Source organism: Oncorhynchus tshawytscha, linkage group LG24 (assembly GCF_018296145.1).
Source record: "Oncorhynchus tshawytscha isolate Ot180627B linkage group LG24, Otsh_v2.0, whole genome shotgun sequence".
NCBI classification, from domain to species: domain Eukaryota; kingdom Metazoa; phylum Chordata; class Actinopteri; order Salmoniformes; family Salmonidae; genus Oncorhynchus; species Oncorhynchus tshawytscha.
Window position 1 is genome coordinate 3442337 of NC_056452.1, and position 15698 is coordinate 3458034.

Genomic DNA, 15698 nt, shown 5'->3' on the forward strand with positions numbered 1-15698 from the left:
AGCCCTGGAGTGGCCCAATGCCGTCTGGAACGGGCCCGACTCAGCGAAGGGCCACTACCCGAAGTTCACCCGCCGTTTCCGGAGTGCCGAGCGGCGGGTGAGAGGTTGTTCCATCTCCGGTAGGGGACGAGGAGCGCGCAGGACTTCGCGCTGGATTTCCGGACCTTGGCTGCTGGAGCGGAGTGGAACGACAGAGCCCTGATAGAGCATTACAGGTGTAGCCTAAGAAGGACGTCCGCAGGGAGCTGGCGTGTCGGGACACTACACTCAGCTTGGATGAGCTGATCGACATGTCAATCAGGCTAGACCATCTGCTGGCTGCTCGCGGACGTTCTGAAAGGGTCATGTCAGTTCCACCTCCTGCCCCCCCCGCTCCCATCCCGATGGAGCTAGGAGGGGCTGCATCTAGGGAGACCCATTGTGGCCGGAGAGGGCACATTTCCGGTCGGTGCTGGAGGAGTCCATCTGGGAGTCGAGAGGGCAGGCAGAACACTCCTCGGTCACCCCAGGTGAGTCAGCACCACACTCGCCCAGAGCTTCCTGTTGGTGACATGTTTTTGTTCATTTGTTTCCTGAAGTTTTTCCCATCTCTCCAGCATAAGGCGCTAGTCGATTCAGGCGCAGCAGGGAATTTTATAGATCGCGGACTCGCCCAGAGGTTGAGGATTCCGTTAGTTAAGGTAGACTCTCCCTTCCCTGTGCACTCCTTAGATAGTCGACCGTTAGGGTCAAGGCTCGTCAGGGGGGCCACGATTTCTCTGGAGATGATTACGCGGGGGAATCATGAGAAGCGGATTAGTCTGTTCGATTCACCTGCATTTCCGGTGGTGCTGGGGATTCCCTGGCTGGCTATTCACAATCCTCGGATTTCGTGGAGACAGGGAGCTCTCCAGGGGTGGTCTGATTGAGTATTCAGGCAGGTGTTTAGGAGTTTCCATCGGTGCGACAACAGTGGAGAGTCCAGACCAGGTTTCCACCGTGCGCATTCCTGCTGAGTATGCCGATTTGGCTATCGCCTTCAGTAAGAAGAAGGCGACCCTATTACCACCCCATCGACAGGGGGATTGCGTGATAAACCTCCAGGTAAACGCTGCACTACCCAGGAGTCACGTGTATCCTTTGTCCCAGGAGGAGACATTGGCTATGGAGACATATGTCACGGAAGCCCTGGGACAGGGGTACATTCTGCCCTCCATGTCACCCGTCTACTCGAGTTTCTTTTTCGTGAAGAAAAAGGAGGGTGGTTTGCGTCCGTGTATTGATTATTGAGGTCTAAATTCCATCACTGTGGGTTTTAGTTACCCACTACCTCTCATCGCTACAGTCATTGCGTCAGGCGAGTGGACGGCAGAAGAGGAGCGCTGACCGTCACCTCAGTGAGGCCCCCGTGTTTATACCGGGGGACAGGGTCTGGCTCTCGACCCGAAACCTGCCCCTCCGCCTGCCCTGCCGGAAGCTGGGCCCGCAGTGTGTAGGGCCATTTAAAATCCTGAGGAGAATAAACAAGGTTTGTTATCGATTGTTACTCGCTTCGTATTATCGTATTAACCCCTCGTTTCATGTGTCTCTCCTCAGGCCGGTGGTAGCTGGTCCCATGCAGGAAAGTGAGGTTCCGGAGGTCCCTCCGCTCCCTCTGGACATCGAGGGGTCCCCGGCATACACGATACGGGCCATTCTGGACTCGAGACGCCGGGTGAGGGGCCTGCAGTACCTTGTGGACTGGGAGGGGTACGGGCCAGAGGAGAGGTGCTGGGTCCCAGCGGGGGATATATTGGATCCCACTATGCTAAGGGAGTTCCATCGCCTCCATCCGGATCGGCCTGCGCCTCGCCCCCGGGTCGTCCTCGAGGCCGGTACTGTCACGAATACCACCGAAGGTGGCTCCCTTCCTGTTCGGGTGGCGCTCAGCGGTCGTCGTCGCCGGTCTACTAGCTGCCACCGATACTTTTTTTCTTTCCTTTCCTTTTCATTTGTTTTTGTCTACTTGTTTTCACCTGTTCCTTGTTGGGATTTTAGGATGGGTGTTATTTAAGTTTGTTTAGCCCGCTGGTGTTTGTGCGGGCTTGTTGTATTTGTTACGTTAGTGGTGTATTGTTGTCTTTTGGGTTTTCGCTGTCTGTGTTTTTGTAACAGTGGTTTTGCGTTTGTTTGCACCTGTGTTTACGGCTTCACCCAAGTTACTTTGAAAGAGGACATTTGTCCCGGGATTCTTCTGTTGAAGGAGAGGCGGACCAAAATGCAGCATGGTTATTGTGATGCATCTTTAATGAAGATGATAAATGAACAATATACAAAACAAGAAATGTGAAAAACCGAAAACAGCCCTATCTGGTGTAACAAACACAGAGACAGGAACAATCACCCACAAAACCCAACACAAAACAGGCTACCTAAATATGGCTCCCAATCAGAGACAATGACTAACACCTGCCTCTGATTGAGAACCATATCAGGCCCAAACACAGAAACAGACAAACAAGACATCCAACATAGAATGCCCACTCACTGTGCAGCCGTATTCATTGATCTGGCCAAGGCTTTCGACTCTGTCAATCACCACATCCTCATCGGCAGACTCGACAGCCTTGGTTTCTCAAATGATTGCCTCGCCTGGTTCACCAACTACTTCTCTGATAGAGTTCAGTGTGTCAAATCAGAGGGTCTGCTGTCCGGACCTCTGGCAGTCTCTATGGGGGTGCCACAGGGTTCAATTCTTGGACCGACTCTCTTCTCTGTATACATCAATGAGGTCACTCTTGCTGCTGGTGAGTCTCTGATCCACCTCTACGCAGACGACACCATTCTGTATACTTCTGGCCCTTCTTTGGACACTGTGTTAACAACCCTCCAGGCAAGCTTCAATGCCATACAACTCTCCTTCCGTGGCCTCCAATTGCTCTTAAATACAAGTAAAACTAAATGCATGCTCTTCAACCGATCGCTACCTGCACCTACCGGCCTGTCCAACATCACTACTCTGGACGGCTCTGACTTAGAATACGTGGACAACTACAAATACTTAGGTGTCTGGTTAGACTGTAAACTCTCCTTCCAGACCCATATCAAACATCTCCAATCCAAAGTTAAATCTAGAATTGGCTTCCTATTTCGCAACAAAGCATCCTTCACTCATGCTGCCAAACATACCCTTGTAAAACTGACCATCCTACCAATCCACGACTTTGGCGATGTCATTTACAAAATAGCCTCCAATACCCTACTCAACAAATTGGATGCAGTCTATCACAGTGCAATCCGTTTTGTCACCAAAGCCCCGTATACTACCCACCATTGCGCTGTCGTTGGCTGGCCCTCGCTTCATACTCATCGCCAAACCCACTGGCTCCATGTCATCTACAAGACCCTGCTAGGTAAAGTCCCCCCTTATCTCAGCTCGCTGGTCACCATAGCATCTCCCACCTGTAGCACACGCTCCAGCAGGTATATCTCTCTAGGCACCCCCAAAACCAATTCTTTCTTTGGCCGCCTCTCCTTCCAGTTCTCTGCTGCCAATGACTGGAACGAACTACAAAGATCTCTGAAACTGGAAACACTTATCTCCCTCACTAGCTTTAAGCACCAACTGTCAGAGCAGCTCAGAGATTATTGCAACCTGTACATAGCCCACCTATAATTTAGCCCAAACAACTACCTCTTTCCCAACTGTATTTAATTAATTTATTTATTTTGCTCCTTTGCACCCCATTATTTTTATTTCTACTTTGCACATTCTTCCATTGCAAAACTACCATTCCAGTGTTTTACTTGCTATATTGTATTTACTTTGCCACCATGGCCTTTTTTGCCTTTACCTCCCTTCTCACCTCATTTGCTCACATTGTATATAGACTTGTTTATACTGTATTATTGACTGTATGTTTGTTTTACTCCATGTGTAACTCTGTGTCGTTGTATCTGTCAAACTGCTTTGCTTTATCTTGGCCAGGTCGCAATTGTAAATGAGAACTTGTTCTCAACTTGCCTACCTGGTTAAATAAAGGTGAAATAAAAAATACAAATAAATAAATAAACACCCTGACCAAACAAAACATAGAACATACAAAGCAAACTATGGTCAGGGTGTGACAACATTAAAGCGTTTTTTCCCGTTCACTTTCTGCTCTCTGCGTCTGACTCCACACCCATCACTCACCCAGCGTTACAGCAAGGCAGGTTGACGTGCTTAGAGTGCAGGTTTATTTTGCAGATCTTGGTGATCCAATGGTGAAAGCACAATATCATATAAGGCTTAAAGACATGCTTCGGTACATTGGCGACAAGTACGTTTAAAAAAAATGCTTTGGGCTGGATGTGTCAATGTGTAATTGATACATGTATAATATATGAGCAGAATTACTGTCTCAACTCAATTAGCCACGAAATCCCTAGTTTGAAAGTATCTGTTTTCTGGATGCTGTGAATCACCATTTTCCCTACATTTCCCCCCTATTTGGCTGGCCCACTAGCAATTTCGAGTTCCAGCCAATGTACTTCAGCCCCTTATCATTTGAGTAACAGTTAGCAAGATTCACACAGTGTAGAGCGAGAGAGCAATGACTGCTGCACATATCTGCACATACAATATGTGATGTAGTACACGATTTGAAGGGACCACTTGGTTCGTGGGTGCTAATTTCAGAACTACTGACTTAAAAGTAGGCTATACAAAAGTACTGAATAATCCCTCGAACCTGCAAGACTGCACAGCCTCCCCTTGAGAAACCAAATCGAATCTGTCTAACAGGAGCTCAAACAGGTACATGCAACCCCTCAGTGCCATGCAATTACAGCCAATAAACTGGTACTACAATGTAAAAGTCCATTTCCACAACCATTATTACATTGGTACATCTGTCTAAATTAGAATTAATTTTATTTCCTCACCATTCATAAATGGATCAAACAAACATTTTCTCTCATTGAATGTACTCCAAAGCATGGTGCGCAGAAACAGAAATGTCTAAGTGTTGCAATAAATGATACAGCGATGGAATGATGAAATGCTAATGTTAGCAATTATTGTAGGATTAGATGGAATATAGATTTACCACATATGCATTGAAACGTGTGAAAGCAACAGCAAACATTTCAACAACAGAACAAGCACTCTCCACTGGCGGGAGTTTGGAGTCTGTCACATCTACTCCTGCTTGATGTTGCCGGTTTACTATCCACTTGTCCTAGCAATCATCATTACGCACACCTAGTACCATCGTTATGCATACCTGAGCCTCATTATGAGGCACACCTGGACTCCATCACTACACTGATTACCTCCCCGAGATCTGTCACTCCCTTAGTTCCATTCCCCAGGCAGTATTGGTTATGAGTTTCATGTCCAGATGGTACTTCTGTTTTGTATAGGTATATGTTTCTTGTATTACTAAACTCACCACCTGCTTCTCGACTCCCAGCTTCTCCGTTACAGAATACTGCCTCGACAAATGGAAGTAGCAGGGAATCAGGACATCTCCCAGACAGTTGACGAACAGGGATACCTACTTCGTCAACACCACGACCAGCTGGCGCAACTGGGGACGGCAATAGATGAGGTCCTTTGCGTTCAACAACATCTCGAAAATACTCGAGAGGCATTGCCTTCAACTAGCGGACGATACTCTACTGCCAGTCGACCCAGTGAGCCAGCTTCTCGTTCATTCAGCAGTCTGCCCAGGTCAGCGATGCCTGTTTGTCCCTCCCGGATAAATATGACGGAACCTCCCTCTATTACTCCAGTGCTCCCTCTATTCAGAAGAGGACTGCGCGAGGAGGTCCAGAAGGAACTGGCATGCAGATACGACAACCTCTCCTTGGACGCACTCATCACGATGGCCATACATCTGGATAACCTACTTCGGGAGCATCGGTACCCTCATCGCTTCTCTCCCTCCGTGACCATTCTGTATCAGAGCCTGAACTCATGTAGATAGGGGTCACGCACCTCTCTACGGCTGAGCGACGCAGATGGAAACAGCTGGGGCTCTGTCCCTATTGTGGTCAAGGGGGGAACCAGCTTCAGCAGTGTCCGTTACTCAGGATCACGTGATCTTCCACCTCCTGGGGTAGGTGTGAATATCACTTTCCACCAAACCCTTTTTCGTGTCACTCTCACTAGCTGACTGTCCCTCATGTACTGTTTCTACAGTGCTAGTAGATTCCGGTGCCACGGGGTACTTTATTGACCTGGCCTCCTCTCTGGACATCACCTCATACCCACTCTCCTCTCCGTTTCCAGTTCAAGCCCTTGATCCGCCACTAGGATCCGGAACCATTACACACATCACCATACCACTCACCTTCACCGTGGAGTCCAGCCATCAGGAAAACATTCCCTTCATCATTAGTGCACCAGCTCACAAGATCATCATCGGCCTCCCATGGCCCCAACGCCATAACCCCACCATCTCAAGGTCGAGGATGAGAGTCACGAACTGGGAAACCGGATGCCGGGGGACCTGATTTCCCATTCCCTGTGGTTCCACTTCGATTGAGAGTCATGTGTTTGCCCTTCAGCCCAACATCTCTGAGGTATACCAGGACCTGCGGGAGGTTTTTTCCAAAACCCTCACCACTTGTCTCCCTCCTCATCGCCCCTGGGACTGTGCCATCAACCTGCTTGCATGCTCTGCGCCACCGCGCAGACGCATCTACCCTCTGTTGGTGGCAGAAACCAAGGCCATGGTACATCCATGAAGCGGTCCAACAAGGTTTCATCTGCATGTCCACCTCTCCTGCATCTGCAGGCTTCTTCTTCGTGGCGAAGAAGGATGGAGGATTACGTCCATGTATTCCAGCATTATGGCCTTCCAGAGGAAGGATTACAGCTCCCCACTGACTACCTTATCTCACCTTCCTTTCCTGTCTCCCTCCTCAGGCTGGTGGTTCCTGGTCCTTTGGCTGATGCTGTCCCCCACGACACCCCTACGCCTACCCTGGATGCCAAGGGAGGTCCTGCCTATGCCGTCAGATCCCTACTGGACAAGCCGACATTGTGGGTGTCTGTTCCAGTACCTGGTGGATTGGGAGGGGTATGTTCCAAAGGAGCGGTGTTGGGTTCCGGTGGAGGACATTCTGGATCCCAACATCATCCGTGATTTCCACACCTGGAAAGCCTCAATGCTTCAGGAAGCTAATTTCCTCATCACTACTAAACAATTAACATTGTAGATCACCAAAACATTTTGGCAATTCTCTCTCTCTACAATTTTGAAGTTTGCACTGCACCAGAGCCACCCGACCTGTGTTGATTAACAGTTTTCTGGTCCAATCAGAGGGCCGGGTGTGCATTTCGCTTGCCAATCTGTTGCAAGGATTTTTTTGGAAGGGCGATGATGCGGCTACTGTCTCTGGCTGCGTGGAGAGTAAGTACAGAGAATATGTGCCACAAAATTAGTGACAAACGTTACAAAACCTGGCCAGATCACTTCAAGTCAAATTTGAGTCCCAAGTCTTGAGCCTCCAAGTCGAGTCTCAATTCATGAAATGTCAGACGCAAGTCCAAGTCATGTGACTCGAGTACACAACTCTGCCTGCCATTTTATATTTATATTTAGCTTTAAGCACCAGTTGTCAGAGCAGCTCACAGATCACTGCACCTGTACATAGCCCATCTGTAAATTGCCCATCCAACTACCTCATCCCCATACAGTATTTATTTATTTACCTTGCTCCTTTGCACCCCAGTATCTCTACTTGCACATTCATGTTCTGCACATCTACCATTCCAGTGTTTAATTGCTATATTGTAATTACTTCGCCACCATGGCCTATTTATTGCCTTACCTCCCTCATCCTACCTCATTTGCACATACTGTATATATACTTTTTCTACTGTATTATTGACTGTATGTTTGTTTATTCCATGTGTAACTAAATATAGATGAAATAAAATTTAAAAAGTACAGTTGCATCAAAGCTGGGACCGAGAGACTGAAAAATAGCTTCTATCTCAAGGCCATCAGACTGTTAAACAGCCATCACTAACACAGAGAGGCTGCTGCCAACATATAGACTCAAATCTCTGGCCACTTAAATAAAAGGACTTAATAAAGGTATCACTAGTCACTTTAAACAACGCCACTTTAATAATGTGTACATATCCTACATTACTCATCTCATGTACAGTGGGGCATAAAAGTATTTAGTCAGCCACCAATTGTGCAAGTTCTCCCACTTAAAAAGATGAGAGAGGCCTGTAATTTTCATCATAGGTACACTTCAACTATGACAGACAAAGTGAGAGAAAAAAATCAAATTAATTAATTAAAAAACAATTAGCAAATAAATTCATTAAAAATCCTACAATGTGATTTTCTGGATTTTTGTTCTCATTTTGTCTGTCATAGTTGAAGTGTACCTATGATGAAAATCACAGGCCTCTCTCATCTTTTTAAGTGGGAGAACTTGCACAATTGGTGGCTGACTAAATACTTTTTTGCCCCACTGTATATATGTATATACTGTATTCTATTCTATACCATCTACTACATCTGGCCTATGCCGCACAGCCATCGCTCATCCATATATTTAAATGTACATATTCTTATTCATCCCTTTACATTTGTATATATAAGGTAGTTGTTGTGAATTTGTTAGATTAATTGTTAAATATTACTGCATTGTTGGAACTAGAAGCACAAGCATTTTGCTACACTCACATTAACATCTGCTAACCATGTGTATGTGACCAATAAAAATTTATTTTATTTGTATTATAACATCATCTTGCAATTTTGCTCTCACACCACCTAGCTAGAACTCATACAAGCATATCATACATTTAGCAAATTTGTAACATATTGTACGTTTTACAAATTTGTAACATATTCTACGTTTAGAAAATTCGTAACATATAATACATATTGTAATTCGTAACATATCATATGAAATGGTTGATGGACACATATTAATACATATTAATGGGGTGTCTCGGATTTATGTACAGAATCATATGTAATTCATAACAGCCACCCGTAAATATAAGCAGCATATTTACAAAATGAGAAATTCCCGGCCGGAATGTCAGTCTAGAGCCCGCTGGGCCCAAGGCAGGTCCGGCCACCCTGTGTGGCCACCACATCAGAGGCAGGCAATCAGCAGGCAGGGCTCAGAGTGCTGAGGGTGTCCATAAAGATGGCACGTCAGAGTAGGGCCAGTCCACTATAACAATCACGTGGCGGGGGGAGGCTCCCCCACAGAAACGAGCCAGGTCCCCAGGTGGGCCGAGCCAGGCCCCCAGACGGGCCAAGACAGCCTCTGTGACCAGAGCCGGGGAGGAGAGCATGCCCAGCGGCGGCGGCTCCCCAACTGAGGCAGACCATACCACAGCAGAGAAGAGCAGATGTGCCCCCTTGGCAGGGGCAGCAGAGGAGAGCAGGCACGGAACCAGAGGTGGGCCCAGATCAGGAGGTAATGGTAGTAAGTCCAGTGCAGATGACAGATCAGGCTGAACCCCAAGAGCAAGAACCAGTAGTGTCCCTGGAATGGCGTTTGCCCCCGATGAGGTCTGGTGTGTCCCCCACAGTCACGTCAGCAGGACCAGGACTGGAGCTGGGTCAGGTGTTGCACGCTGGGCAGGGGCAGCCTGGACACCTGGAATGGGACCCAGGGCTGTGGCTGGGTCAGGTGAAGTTGTACTGTCAGAAGCTGGTTACAGTGGTGTGTCTGGGTCCCAGACACACCACTTTACATTGGAAGTAGCGTTCTGCCGGAAAAACACCCTAATGATGCAAATATGAATGGTATGACACTATATCCTATTAGTATCTGAAGATTTGAAATCACCCCCCTTTATTAGAGTCAACTTCTACAAAATTAACAGAATAGAAATGCATGCTTTCAACCGTTCGCTGCCCGCACCCACCCGCCCGACTAGCATCACCACCCTGGACGGTTCCGACCTAGAATATGTGGACAACTATAAATATCTACTTGTCTGGTTAGACTGTAAACTCTCCTTCCAGACTCATATTAAACATCTCCAATCCAAAATCAAATCTAGAATCGGCTTTCTGTTTCGCAACAAAGCCTCCTTCACTCACGCCGCCAAACTTACCCTAACTTACCCAAACTTACTGACTATCCTACCGATCCTCGACTTCGGCGATGTCATCTACAAAATAGCTTCCAATACTCTACTCAGTAAACTGGATGCAGTCTATCACAGTGCCATCTGTTTTGTTACCAAATCACCTTATACCACCCACCACTGCAACCTGTATGCTCTAGTCAGCTGGCCCTCGCTACATATTCGTCTCCAGACCCACTGGCTCCAGGTCATCTATAAGTCTATGCTAGGTAAAGCTCCACCTTATCTCAGTTCACTGGTCACGATAACAACACCCACCCGTAGCACACGTTCCAGCAGGTATATCTCACTGATCATCCCCAAAGCCAACACCTCATTTGGCCACCTTTCCTTCCAGTTCTCTGCTGCCAGGGACTGGAATGAATTGCAAAAATCTCTGAAGCTGGAGAGTTTTATTTCCCTCACTAACTTTAAACATCAGCTATCTGAGCAGCTAACTGATCGCTGCTGCTGTACATAGTCCATCTGTAAATAGCCCCCCCAATCTACCTACCTACCCCATCCCCATACTATTTTTATTTATTTTCTGCTCTTTTGCACACCAGTATCTCTACTTGCACATCATCATTTGCTCATTTATCACTCCAGTGTTAATCTGCTAAATTGTAGTTATTCGCTCCTATGTCATATTTATTGCCTACCTCCTCATACCTTTTGCACACACTGTATATAGACTTTCTTTTTTTTCTACTGTGTCATTGACTTGTTTATTGTGTTATTGCCTTTTTTGTTGTTTATTCCATTCGTAACTCTGTGTTGTTGTCTGTGTCACACTGCTTTGCTTTATCTTGACCAGGTCGCAGTTGTAAATGAGAAGTTGTTCTCAACTAGCCTACCTGGTGAAATAAAGGTGAAATAAAAATAAATAAGTAGCAAATATATGTATGGTGCTACAATGAAAAAGCGGTTTTGGTAACAGTTGACAGTGGGTTTTCCTCCAAATACCTATTGCATGACTTAAATCTTCATGATATCATACCAGGTCCTATTAGCAGAGTGTCTGAGGATTCCAAATCACCCCCCTTTATTAGACAACTTGTATAGTTACAACAGTACAGTAACAAATAGCTGTATAGTGCGGTAAAAGAGGTCTGTATTGAAAATGGCGATTTTCGTCAGCGGTGCCAATAGTTTTATCCCCCCAAAAATACTAATGACGCAAACCTTAGATACATTTTCTACATAATGAACAGTACAGTAGAAAATAGCTGTATAGTGCCACAATGAAAAAACGGTTTTGGTAACAGTCGACAATGGGTTTTCCTCCAAAAAACGATTGAATGACACAAGTCTTCATGATATCACACCAGGTCTTATTAGCAGAGTGTCTGAGGATTCCAAATCATCCCCCTTTATTCGAGACAACTTCTATAGAGTTAACAGTACAGTAACAAATAGGTGTATAGCACTGCCACAGATCTTCATTGAAAGTCACAATTCTCTGTCAGCGGTGGCCATGGTTTTCTACCGAAACAAAAGATCATAATGACGCAAACCATGATCTTTTAACACTGGATCCTATTAGTACAGTCTTTTAGGATTCCAAATCACCCCCTTTAGTAGAGATAACTTCTACAGAATTACCAGTACTGTAGCAAATAGCTGTAGTAGTAACAGTACCGTAGAAAATAGTTGTATAGTACTGTAAAACAGGTCTGTATTGAAAATGACGATTTTTGTCAGTGGTGGCTGTAGTTTTCTGCCGTAAAAATACCCTAAAGATGCAAATCTGAATTGTATAACACTGGATCCTATAAGCAGAGTCTCTGAGGATTCCAAATCACCCCATTTAGTAGAGACAACTTCTATAGAATTACCAGTACAGTAGCAAATAGCTGTAAAGTGTCAAACAAAGATTCCCTCTCCAGGGAAGAGGTAGGGAAGAACAATGGCGGACTGAAGACAGCAGAGCAGAATGCCCTGCTTAATTTTCAGTATCTGTAAATCTGACTAAATATCAGCACTTCACTCCACATACTTGTATACTCATGGGCAACAACCTTCAATCTGGATAACAACACAAAACAAATTATAAGGCTTGAGAAATGTATCGACCAATATTACCAACACAGTCAACACCAAAACATGTCGGAGAGTAAGCATGGAGAACCAAATCCCAAAAGAAAACAAAACTCCTCAACTGACACAGACGATTTATGCTTTTCACCACCTGGAACGGTAAGTGTAGAAATCGACTTGCTAAAGTCGATAAATTATAAATTGGGCATACTTGAACTATCAGTAAAGATATGAAGGAGTTGAAGGTGAGCCTTGAGATGAGTGACAATGGAAAAAGAAACAAACAAGCTAAAAGGTACAGTCAATACTATTGAAATGTACGTTAATAAAGCACTTAAAAAAGAGAACATGTTTCTGAGACAAAGCCTTATTTGAAAGAGATTAGATCTATGCAAGAAATGATGGTACTGTTTTTGCTTTGTCATTATCGGGTATAAATGAGGAACATTTTAAAATTAAATCAATTTTAGAATAAGGCTTTCATTTAACAAAATGTGGAAAAAGTTTAGGATTCTGAGTACTTTCCAAATGCACTGTATAGTCCTTTTTCCACACATCTTCATTAAAATTGTTGAATGAGTTGTAAATGATAGATATTATATTTCTTCACTTTTAGCCAGGTACATACTGATCGCTTTTTCTTATGATCTGCTAAGCTATTACAATTATAACTAGCTATACTTATTTCACCATTTACCATAATGAGCGTCAATTCTATTTACCATTATACATGTTTGTAAACTTACCATTAATACTTTTTTGGTTACTACATGATTCCATATGTGTTTTTTCATAGTTTTGATGTATTCACTATTATTCTACAATGTTTGTTTTTTTATAAAGAAAAACTCTTGAATGAGTAGGTGTCCAAACTTTTGACTGGTACTGTAAGTATTCAGACCCTTGGCTATGAGACTCGAAATGTAGCATCCTGTTCCCATTGATCATCCTTGAGATGTTTCTACAACTTGAATAGAGTACACCTGTGGTAAATTCAATTGATTAGACATCATTTGGAAAAGGCACACCTGTCTATATAAAGTTCCACAGTTGACAGTGCATGTCAGAGCAAAACCAAGCCACGAGGTCGAAGGAATTGTCCGTAGAGCTCCGAGACAGGATTGTGTCGGAGCACAAATCTGGGGAAGGGTATTAAAAAAATGTCTGCATCGTTGAAGGTCCCCAAGAACACAGTGGCCTCCATCATTCTTCAATGGAAGAAGTTTGGGATCACCAAGACTCTTCCTAGAGCTGGCCGCCCGGCCAAACTGAGCAATTGGGGGAGAAGGGCCTTGATCTTGGAGGTGATCAAGAACCTGATGGTCACTCTGATAGAGCTCCAGAGTTCCACTGTGGAGATGGGAGAACATTTCAGAAGGACAACCATATCTGCAGCACTCCACCAATCAGGCCTTTACGGTAGAGTGGCCAGACAGAAGCCACTCCTCAGTATAAGGCACATGACAGCCCGCTTGGAGTTTGCCAAAAGGCATCTAAAGGACTCTCAGACCATGAGAAACAAGATAATCTGGTCTGATGAAACCAAAGTTGAACTCTTTGGCCTGAATGCCAATCATCACATCTGGAGGAAACCTGGAACCATCCCTACGGTGAAGCATGGTGGTGGCAGCATCATGCTGTGGGGATGTTTTTCAGCGGTAAGGACTGGAAGAATTGTCAGGATCGAGGAAAAGATTAACAGAGCAAAGTAGAGAGAGATCCTTGATGAACACCTGTTCCAGACCTCAGACTGCGGCAAAGGTTCACCTTACAACAGGGCAATGACCCTAAGCAAACAGGCAAGACAATGCATGAGTGGCTTCAGGACTCTGAATGTCCTTGAGTGGCCCAGCCAGAGCCCAGACTTGAACCCTGTGCAGCAACGCTCCCCATCCAACCTGAATAGCTTGAGAGGATCTGCAGAGAAGAATGGGAGAAACTCCCAAAATACAGGTGTCAAGCTTGAAGCATCATACCTCAGAAGACTCAATGCTGTAATCGCTGCCAAAAGTGCTTCAACAAAGTACTGAGTAAAGGGTCTGAATACTTATGGAAATGTGATATTTCTGTATTTTGTTTTTTATAAATTTGCAAAAATTTCTACAAACCTGTTTTTGCTTTGTCATTATGGGTTATTGTGTGTAGACTGATAAGGAGGAAAAACAATTTAATACATTTTAGAAAAAGGCTGTAATGTAACAAAATATGGAAAAAGTCAAGGGGTCTGAATACTTTCCGAATGCACTGTACACCTGTCAGCAATGGGTGTTACTGAAATAGCCAAATCCACTCATTTGAAGGGGTGTTCACATACTTTAGTACATATAGTGTATAAGGCCCAACTATTCATGTTTTAGGGGAGATCTATGCACAGCAAGTTATTTGTCAATTAGACTATTCTTATAATATTTTTTACGTTGTCGCAATTACATGGCTACTGTTTAATAGAGGGAAATCCCAGCTTTCCAGGGGTGCAGATTTATTTAGGTTCTACAGTGCCGGTGGAAGGCAACAACGAAATGAAGGCTTAGTTAGCTATAGTTAACTAGAGAGATAATTGCTACAAGTTCTGTTTTGAATTGGTGATCTAGTTAGTATGTCTGTTGTTCAGCTGCTGAAATGTCGCACTCGCTCTCCTTAGGCAATGGTGCACTCACACTGGCACACAAGCAGCATCACAGACATGCACTGAAGGGTCATTCCAATAATAGTTGTTTTTTTATTGATTGGTCATATTTAAAAGTGTATTTTCATAAATTACATTAACAACAATTATGAAACACATTTCCGTGCTTTGAATGACCTTACAAACCTTGACAATTTGGAACAGCGCATCATACCATTCAGGCCAGCACATTTTATTTTTGCACAATCTCGACAGCCTACTGCCACGCACAGATTCACAGACTAGCAGCAAATGAATTTGAACATAGGAATCAGAAAAGTATTGCTATTCATTGAAGATCCCGCCTTCGATGTGTGAATCTGGGCCAGCAATAGGATACTTTTCATAGAGGTGCTGGAACACAATTCCCCAAGTGCCGGTATGGCGTCCCAGACAGCCCAGGCCCAAATCAACACGGATTTTGACCTGCAGTCACCCTATGCGCATTATTTACTCCAGGCTCTCCGAATCCATCCAATCACCGCTCTTATGCTGTTGACTAAATACGTAGATTTTGTAGGCTGGAATACGCCCCTAGCTGAAAAGTGTGGTGGCTTTGGTTAACCCTACTTGGGGGGGGGGGCGCTAGCAATAATAAATCCGTGACCTCGGCGATTTCCCTACAGAGTAAGAGTCCCGCAAAAATGGTCGAAATTAGTCATATTTTATGAGGAAATGTGAGCAGACTTATAGCATTGACATTATTGTTACCAGCATTAAAAGTAATTAGATAGTTACTTATTATGGTAGCTAAATAGTTATTATGGTAACAACGGTAATACAAATAACAATTAAGATATTATTAATAATTCCCTTCAAAGTAAGAGTCCCGCAAAAATGGTCGAAATTCGTCATATTTTATGAGGAAATGTGAGCACTTTTTTTTTTGTATTTTTTTTTTTACAGTATGAAGAAATAAACAAAAGT